Raw genomic sequence first — 10,000 nt, 5'->3', positions numbered from 1 at the left:
GGCGGAGTCCTCCACGTCACTTGCCGCCCAGTACACTACTCTTCACTTCTCAGCGCTTCAGCGTGTGTGCCTTGCAGAGGTGGGTAGAGTAGCCAGAAATTGTACTCAAGTAAGAGTACTGTTACTTTAGAGACGTATTACTCAAGTAAAAGTAAGGAGTAGTCACCCAAATATTTACTTGAGTAAAAGTAAAAAGTGTGTTGTGAAAAAACTACTCAAGTACTGAGTTTAATCTTTAATCTTTAACTGATGAGTAACCTGTTCGTTTAATGATGACGGCAACAAATAATGCACAAAAACATGAAAATAACAATGAGCAAATTTAGAGCCAGGAATATCTCTTAAAGGCCTACTGAAATGAATTTTTTTTATTTAAACGGGGATAGCAGATCTATTCTATGTGTCATACTTGATCATTTCGCGATATTGCCATATTTTTGCTGAAAGGATTTAGTATAGAACAACGACGATAAAGATTGCAACTTTTGGTATCTGATAAAAAAAAGGCTTGCCCCTACCGGAAGTAGCGTGACGTAGTCAGTTGAACATATACACAAAGTTCCCTATTGTTTACAATGATGGCCGCATGAAGTGAGAGAGATTCGGACCGAGAAAGCGACAATTTCCCCATTAATTTGAGCGAGGATGAAAGATTTGTGGATGAGTAAAGTGCAAGTGAAGGACTAGTGGGGAGTTGAAGCTATTCAGATAGGGAAGATGCTGTGAGAGCCGGGGGTGACCTGATATTCAGCTGGGAATGACTACAACAGTAAATAAACACAAGACATATATATACTCTATTAGCCACAACACAACCAGGCTTATATTTAATATGCCACAAATTAATCCTGCATAAAAACACCTGCGTGTTTGTTATGCTAGCTCCTAGCTCCTATGCTAGCTCCTAGCTCCATAGAACACGCCAATACAATTCAAACACCTGATCAACACACACAATCACTCAGCCCAAAAGACCGTTCACCTAACCCAAGGTTCATAAAGCTTATATATTTTAAAAAAGTTACGTACATACGCAAAAAAAAGTTGCGCACATACGGTCAAGCGATCAAATGTTTAGAAGCCAAAGCTGCATACTCACAGTAGCACGTCTGCGTCTTTGTCATCCAAATCAAAGTAATCCTGGTAAGAGTCTGTGTTGTCCCAGTTCTCTACAGGCGTCTGTGTATCGAAGTCAAAAGTCCACCTGGTTAGAGTCTCTGTTATCCGAGTTCTTCCATCTTGACTGCATCTTTCGGGAATGTAAACAAAGAAGCGCCGGCTGTGTACTGTTGTGGCTGACTACGTTCGAAAAATACGTCCATTTCGCACCGACAACTTTCTTCTTTGCTTGCTCAGCTTCCTTCTCCATAATGCAATGAACATGATTGAAACAGATTCACGAACACAGATGTCCAGAATACTGTGGAATTATGAAATGAAAACAGAGCTTTTTCGTATTGGCTTCAATGTGGAAGGCATACCCGTGTTCCCCGGGCTACGTCACGCGCATACGTCATCCTCAGAGGCGTTTCGAACCGGAAGTTTAGCGGCAAATTTAAAATGTCACTTTATAAGTTAACCCGGCCGTATTGGCATGTGTTATAATGTTAAGATTTCATCATTGATATATAAACTATCAGACTGCGTGGTCGGTAGTAGTGGGTTTCAGTAGGCCTTTAAGCAACTAAAACAATAATATATATTAAATAATAATACATTAAAAGAAAAAAAATTAAGGCAAATTGAGCCACAATAACTTAACAGCACCATAGGCTCAGTAGGCAGAGATTACAAAGGAAAATAACAAGTTAGCCTTTACGCAAACCATAAACTGATAGGTGTGGGCTGCACCTGGGAACACACTGTGCATTTCTGATTGGTGTTTGCGTGAGTGTGTGTGTGTGTGTGTGTCTATGAGGCTGCAGTACGTTAATAAATGTCCCCACACGATGTACATTTGACAGTGATTCATAACAGGGAAGCTAACATCAGCCTACGGTGACAGCCAAAATATCTACTAAGGTTACTTATCGCGATGTGCTTCCTCAAATTTGACGTTGAGTTCATTTAAGCTGAAATGTCCACTTGTTTGGGGGAGACACATACGACAACGCATTACATAACTGTTTTTTTGGTTGTCTGAAGCGTGAACATCGATTTTATGTGAGGCCAGGAGTGTTTGCGTTCGTTGTTGTCTCTGCCATTGTTGTTGTTGTTTGCCGCTGAAACTTTGTGTGTAGTTAATCATGTGACCACCTGGCTCTGTTGGATTGGTGAAATGGAGTCATGCATAGATCCTACTTTGAAGGTCTGTCTGACTAACCAAAACAAACAAAGCGGGCATTAACAGATCGATAAAAATCAGTAGCGAGTAGCGAGCTGAATGTAGATAAATGGAGCGGAGTAAAAGTAGCGTTTCTTCTCTATAAATATACTCAAGTAAAAGTAAAAGTATGTTGCATTAAAACTACTCTTAGAAGTACAATTTATCCCAAAAGTTACTCAAGTAGATGTAACGGAGTAATAAATGTAGAGCGTTACTACCCACCTCTGGTGCCTTGTCTGTGTTTTTTCGCCTTTTGACAAGTTTTGTTCATTTTGCTAATTCAACAAGTCCTGAAAGACAACGGAGCAGCGTGGAAAGATGGCGGGAATCACCGTGGAGTTAAACAAAAGACTAAATGGCGCTCACAAGTATGGAAGAATCGACACAGCAAGTTTTAACTGTGATGAGACCTGACTTTTCTTGAAAAGATGCCAAAGCGGACTTTTTTCACAGCGGAGGAGAAGAGCTACGCCTTGTTCAGCGGCGCCTATTTGAAGCACACACACACACACACACACACACGGCCCCTCCCTTTTCTCCCTCTGTCTGTCTGCTCCTTTCTTGTCAGCTCCTCTTTAGGATTTTACTTTTTAAAATCTTTATTATTGTAGCAATACGGTTGTTAAAGTTCAGGATTTCTGTGATTGCTGATTGCTAGTGAGGGCACCAAAGGGACTTCTGTGTGTGTACGTGTTGGCAGAGGAGGACAGTAGCTAGTTGATGTTTTAGATCAGGGGTGTCAAAAGTAATTTTAGCTCAGGGGCCGCATGGAGGAAAATCTGTGCACACGCGGGCCGGACTATTAAAATAATGGCATTAAAACTAAAAAATAAAGACAACTTCAGATTGTTTTCTTTGTCTTACTTTGGCCAAAAATAGAACAAACACATTCTGGAAGTATTACAATAAAAATATAGAAAAACATACCGGCAGCGGTGAAGTTTAGATGCATGAAGGAACGAAAAAAGTGAATGAATGTTTATAACTGAATACATTTACATATGCATAAAAATGGGATTATTATTTTTTTATGATCTAAGTAACGTTTATGACAACCTTTTTTCCAAAACACAATATAGAATGTGAGATGTAACAGGATAATACATACATTTATCATTTGTTTTCAAAACCGTTACAAAAAAGAGGGACCCCAAAAATTTATTGTGGGACCCCATTTTTATAACTTGATGGGGCCCCTGAAAATTCCTAGCACCAACACTGATGGAGTATTGGTGCGTGCCGTGGCCTGCGGGCCGGTTTTAATACTAATCAAATATCATCCCGGGGGCCATAGATAATTCATTCGCGGGCCTGATCTGGCCCTCGGGCCTTGACTTTGACACCACTGTTTTACATTATTAAAGATAAAGTTGATCCATCACCTCCTTGTTATGTTTGACAGAGTACTGTAAAGCACTATGTTGTGTTCAAGGTGTGCGAACCTTCACTAAAACATGCACGTTATTAGTCATATTTACATTGTTTCTTGGGGAGATATTTGCTTCACTATATGAACTTTTTGATTTTCAAACCCGGTTTAAGAACCAACTTACTATGTTGTGTTCAAAGTGTGCGAACCTGCACTTAAATATGCACGTTATTATTCATATTTAAATTTTTTCTTGAGAAGAAATTTGCTTCACTATAATGAACTTTTTGATTTTCAAACCCTTTTTAAGAACCAATTAAGTTGGTAAATTGAGGTCCCACTGTATTTTGAAAAAATCTGTTATTTTAGACAAAAGGCCATAACACGTAAAAAATACAAATGTTAGACTTAGACAAACTTTAATGATCCTTGCGGGAAATTGTTCCACACAGTAGCTCAGTTACAAAGGATGGAAAGGATAATGCAAACAAGGGCACAAAAAGAGGGCGAAAACAAAAAGGTATAAAGTAGACTAAAAATGCACCATAGTAGCAATATAAAATATAACATATACGGTATTTTTCGGACTATAAGTGGCAGTTTTTGTCATAGTTTGGCCGGGGGTGCGACTTATACTCAGGAGCGACTTATGTGTGAAATTATTAACACATTAACGTAAAATATCAAATAATATTATTTAGCTCCTTCACGTAAGAGACTAGACGTATAAGATTTCATGGGATTTAGCGATTAGGAGTGACAGATTGTTTGGTAAACGTATAGCATGTTCTATATGTTATAGTTATTTGAATGACTCTTACCATAATATGTTACGTTAACATACCAGGCACGTTCTCAGTTGGTTATTTATGCCTCATATAACGTACACTTATTCAGCCTGTTGTTCGCTATTCTTTATTTATTTTAAATTGCCTTTCAAATGTCTATTCTTGGTGTTGGGTTTTATCAAATAAATTTCCCCCAAAAATGCGACCTATACTCCAGTGCGACTTATATATATGTTTTTTTCCTTCTTTATTATGCGTTTTCGGCAGGTGCGACTTATACTCCGGAGCGACTTATACTCGGAAAAATGCGGTATGTAATACTTACATATTATATATACAGTATATAATGACATATTATAATATTATATTACATTATTATATAATATATACAATATTATGTAACGAAATTCCGTTCTTATCTGTGCTGTAAAGTTCTAATTTGAATGACAATAAAAAGGAAGTCTAGTCTAAGTCTAATATATAACAAATCCCAATTACCATGTACAGTATTACAGTGTATGTAACAGCTGCAGCAAAAAAAAAAGGGCAGCATAAAATAAAGAGTTATTAAGTTAATAAGATCCAGTAGAGAATATACATTATAAACAAAGAGAGGTAGCTAACATAGAAGCGGTCAGGTAATAGACAGATATAATCTATAGTGATTTTCCAGCTGTAAATGTTATCAAAATAGATCAATCTGAAGTTGTTAAAAGATTTCAAGTGTTGAAAGTAAAAAAAATAAATATTGCTGACTAATGACACTTTTATGAGCGGGTCCTTTTTAGGTCCTAAGAGTAAGTGTGTATAGTCAATCTCAGGGGTGTCCAAACTTTTTCCACTGAAAAATCAAAGCAAGCGGGGGACATTTTGATATTTTTTTTATTTTAAAAACCAATACAATATATGTATAAAAAATATACATTTAGGCCTCCACTCAGGCTTGATCCCAGGGACCCCAAAGGGTTTTGTTAAAAAAAAACATTAAAAATGTGTCATTATTCAGTATTATTATTTTTATTATTATTCAAGTTTTAAATCCATAGATCAACATTAGGTCTATCTGTCAATATAACGTTTTCAAAGATTTAAGTCGTATGCTCTTTTTGTCAAAGAAAACCCTGTTTTTTTTTATGGAAAAAAACACAAAATATGCAATATTTTCACCCAGTAACATTTTAATGTGGAATATTTGAGATTATATAATAATTGGAGCCTTAAAAAGGTCAATAACTCATAACACCATTGATTTTAATTCATTATTATTTTTTGAGCGATGACACTTAAAAACAAATCACACAAAAATGATTGGGGACCCAAAAGGGTCCTACTCATTAAAGTGTTAAAAATAAATTATACATTTTTTTTACGGTTTACTTTTAACACAATAATCTCGAGATCAACTTCAGATCTGTCCGTCAATTATACGTTGTATTTTTGTTTATGTTTATTGTTTGTTCGTTTTAGGCCCTTCTTTAAAAAAAAAAAAAAAAACAGCTCAATTTTTTATATGGCAAACTCAAAATATGCAACATTTTCCCCAAAAAATATCTCAAAGTGCAATATTTAATGTGACGTAATTGGAGCCTTGGATAGGTCAATAATTCATAAAAACATTGATTTTCATTCATTATTATTTTTTAAAGAAAGAAACAGCCTGCATGGCAGCTTTGTGTTATTAGAGTAAACATTGCAACATTTTCTTGTTACATTTCACCTGTTTGGTCTTTCATACCACTTTTTATGTTTTTAATTTTTTTTAATCGTATTTTAAAATCGGCCGTGGGGCCATTAAAAAAATGACCTGCGGGCCGCAAATGGCCCCCGGGCCGCACTTTGGACATCCCTGGTCAATCTTAACGTTGCATTAGGGATAGTGTACCCTTTGAATTGTAAGTGTAAGGAATGCTAGCTAGTGTGGCCATGCTGAAATAAACTTCCCTTCACGACGCCTTAAGAGCTGTGCAGGACAACGGGCTGACAGTCCATGGCTAACTCACTGGCGAGTACCTTTAGGTTCCATGCAAAGAACGTACTGATCAACACGCCATGAGCGTGCACGTGACGGCCTGCATGGATTGGACACCTGTTGACTGTAAACACCAAAAACGTTTAAACGCCTCCAGGGTTGTCTTCACAACACTAGCGGCTCACACAACTGTGGTCCACAGGCCGCAAAAGTCTAACGCAGCAAATCCCACATCCGTGGCTCCCTGGAGCTTTTTCAAAAATGTATGAAGACAGAGAAAAAAAAAGAAGTTTTGTTTTAATATGGTTTCTGTAGGAGGACAAACATGAGACAAACCTCCCTAATTGTTAGAAATCCCACTGTTTAATATGTTTGTGTTTATCCTTGACTGATGAGAGTATTTGGCGAGCGCCGTTTTGCCCTACTAATTTTGTCGGTCCTTGAACTCACCGTAGTTGTGGGGACTGTGACGCAACAGTTTGTTTACATGTACAACTTTCTCCGACGCTGCCACCGAGAGAAGTGTTTTATGCCACTCCTTCGTTGTCTCGTTTTGTCCACCAAATGTTTTATGCTGTGCGTGAATGCACATAGGTGCGCTTTGTTGACGTTATTGACTTGTTGGGAGTGCTAATCAGGCATATTTGGTCACTGCAAGCTAATCGATGCTAACATGCTATTTAGGCTAGCTGTATGTACGTATTGCATCATTATGCCTCGTTTGTAGGTATATTTGAGCTCTTTTAATATCCTTTACTTATGTCCTCTGTGTATTTTTTTTTTTTTTTTGCATGTCTCATGACACATTATCTGTATGTAATACTGGCTGACAAACATGAGGACAAACATGACACAAACCTCCCTAATTGTTAGAAATCCCACTGTTTAATATGTTTGTGTTTATCCTTGACTGATGAGAGTATTTGGCGAGCGCCGTTTTGCCCTACTAATTCTGTCGGTCCTTGAACTCATCGTAGTTGTGGGGACTGTGACGCAACATTTTGTTTACATGTACAACTTTCTCCGACGCTGCCACCGAGAGACGTGTTTCATGCCGCTCCTTCTTTGTCTCATTTTGTCCACCAAACCTTTTATGCTGTGCGTGAATGCACAAAGGTGAGCTTTGTTGACTTGTTGGAGTGCTAATCAGGCATATTTGGTCACTGCAAGCTAATCAATACTAACATGCTATTTAGGCTAGCTGTATGTACATATTGCATCATTATGCCTCGTTTGTAGGTATATTTGAGCTCTTTTAATATCCTTTACTTATGTCATCTGTGTATTTTTATTTTTTTTGCATGTCTCATGACATTATCTGTATGTAATATTGGCTGACAAACATGAGGACAAACATGACAAAAACCTCCCTAATTGTTAAAAACCCCAATGTTTAATATGTTCGTGTTTATCCTTGACTGATGAGAGTACTTGGTGAGCGCCGTTTTGCCCTAATAATTTTGTCGGTCCTTGAACTCACCATAGTTGTGGGGACTGTGACGCAACAGTTTGTTTACATGTACAACTGCCACAGAAAGACGTGTTTTATGCCGCTCCTTCTTTGTCTCATTTTGTCCACCAAAAGTTTTATGCTGTGCGTGAATGCACAAAGGTGAGCTTTGTTGACGTTATTGACTTGTTGGGAGTGCTAATCAGGCATATTTGGTCACTGCAAGCTAATCGATGCTAACATGCTATTTAGGCTAGCTGTATGTACGTATTGCATCATTATGCCTCGTTTGTAGGTATATTTGAGCTCTTTTAATATCCTTTACTTATGTCCTCTGTGTATTTTTATTTTTTTTGCATGTCTCATGACATTATCTGTATGTAATATTGGCTGACAAACATGAGGACAAACATGACACAAATCTACCTAATTGTTAGAAATCCCACTCTTTTAATATGTTTGTGTTTATCCTCGACTGATGAGAGTGTTTGGCGAGCGCCGTTTTGCCCTACTAATTTTGTCGGTCCTTGAACTCACCGTAGTTGTGGGGACTGTGACGCAAAACAGTTTGTTTACATGTACAACTTTCTCCGACCCTGCCACAGAAAGACGTGTTTCATGCCGCTCCTTCTTTGTCTCATTTTGTCCACCAAACCTTTTATGCTGTGCGTGAATGCACAAAGGTGAGCTTTGTTGACTTGTTGGAGTGCTAATCAGGCATATTTGGTCACTGCAAGCTAATCAATACTAACATGCTATTTAGGCTAGCTGTATGTACATATTGCATCATTACGCCTCGTTTGTAGGTATATTTGAGCTCTTTTAATTTCCTTTACTTATGTCCTCTGTGTATTTTTGTTTAGTTTTTTCATGTCACATGACATTATCTGTAAGTAATACTGGCTGCATTGTTCCAGACCACAGCAAACATTACCCGGCTTGCAAAGATTGTAATAAATCCATTAGAAGAAGACGGCCGGCCTCTTTTTTACTAATGTTTTTTAATGTTGTAAAAATGTGTAGAATAAATATTCAATTTCAACATTCCTGTCAAAGAGGAGTTGCGTCAGCCTGCGACACATCATTCTGATAGTAGGCTATTATTGATAATAGAGACACTTAATACATGTGTTGCCTTCATTATAACACTTATATAAGGTTTTTTCAACATTTTGGGTTACCGAGGTGGACAAAAGTCACTCTGGTTAAGAAGAAAGGGTCGCAAGAGACGTTTTTTTTCCCCACATTGTGGGACAAATAACGTGTTTTTGATGTAAGGTTGGCTCGCAGTCTTTGTGTGCAATCCCCCCCAACCCCCCTCCACACACACACACACTCAGAGTTCCCTCCAGGAAGTACACAACTCAGCCCCGTGGGCACACAAAGAGCTTGTTTTCATTGTGGCTGATAAAGTTTCTCTCACACAACAAAGGCCGCCTGAACACAAAGTGTCCCTGACAGTGTCCTCACTGCGATAAGACTTGCTCGCTTGTTTTCATGTCAACACAGAAAGTAGTTCCTATCACAAAGTAACAATTACTTGTACATATATTTAAAAAGTCATTTAAACTGAGAGTACGTAGACCTTGGAAACATAAAGACGTTGAAAAGGGAAAAGGAGTAAATAAATAAGTGAACATGTCCAAAGGAATGCATAAGTGAAAAGGTTGGACATTTAGGAGAAAGTGGGGAAAGTAAGACAGGTGATCCTACCTTGCGTCGACGCTCCCTCCAGGTGGACATGGACGCGCGCCAGCTTGGGTGGGGATCTGCAGAGAGCAAACACTCGCAGGTTGACAATGTCAACTGAAACCAACGGAGACGTCCAAAGACACACCCCCTCCCACAACATGAACACGGACGCTCCCTTACGTACCTCACTCCTTTCCTTTCCTTGCTTCCTAGCGACTTAAACAGGCATGAAAAATACTAATGACCGCTGGGCTATGATTGGCTGGGTTCGATGCTGATTATGCTAATCTGAGCTTTGTCGTCATGCATAACTGCTTTACGGGACACCGCATTGTCTTACACATTGAAAAAAATAATAATACGCAGGCGGGCATTTTATTTGACATTCTATATTTTTGTTTACCTA

The 10,000-nt window shown here is 38.3% G+C and overlaps 1 protein-coding gene across 2 annotated transcripts in view; it reads right to left on the bottom strand.

Moving 5' to 3' along the window:
* cers3a (ceramide synthase 3a) overlaps positions 1–10,000 on the bottom strand; it is a 38,794-nt gene that overhangs the window by 14,547 nt on the left and 14,247 nt on the right. For both annotated transcript variants that reach the window (XR_009821322.1, XM_062022433.1), the window contains one exon: positions 9,616–9,671. The gene's annotated coding sequence lies outside the window, so the exon portion shown is untranslated. The remainder of the gene's footprint in view (positions 1–9,615; positions 9,672–10,000) is intronic.

The sequence above is a fragment of the Entelurus aequoreus genome, linkage group LG02 (assembly GCF_033978785.1).
Source record: "Entelurus aequoreus isolate RoL-2023_Sb linkage group LG02, RoL_Eaeq_v1.1, whole genome shotgun sequence".
Lineage (NCBI taxonomy): Eukaryota > Metazoa > Chordata > Actinopteri > Syngnathiformes > Syngnathidae > Entelurus > Entelurus aequoreus.
Note: the sequence above shows the minus strand (reverse complement) of the source record. Positions and strands in the feature narration are given on the sequence as shown.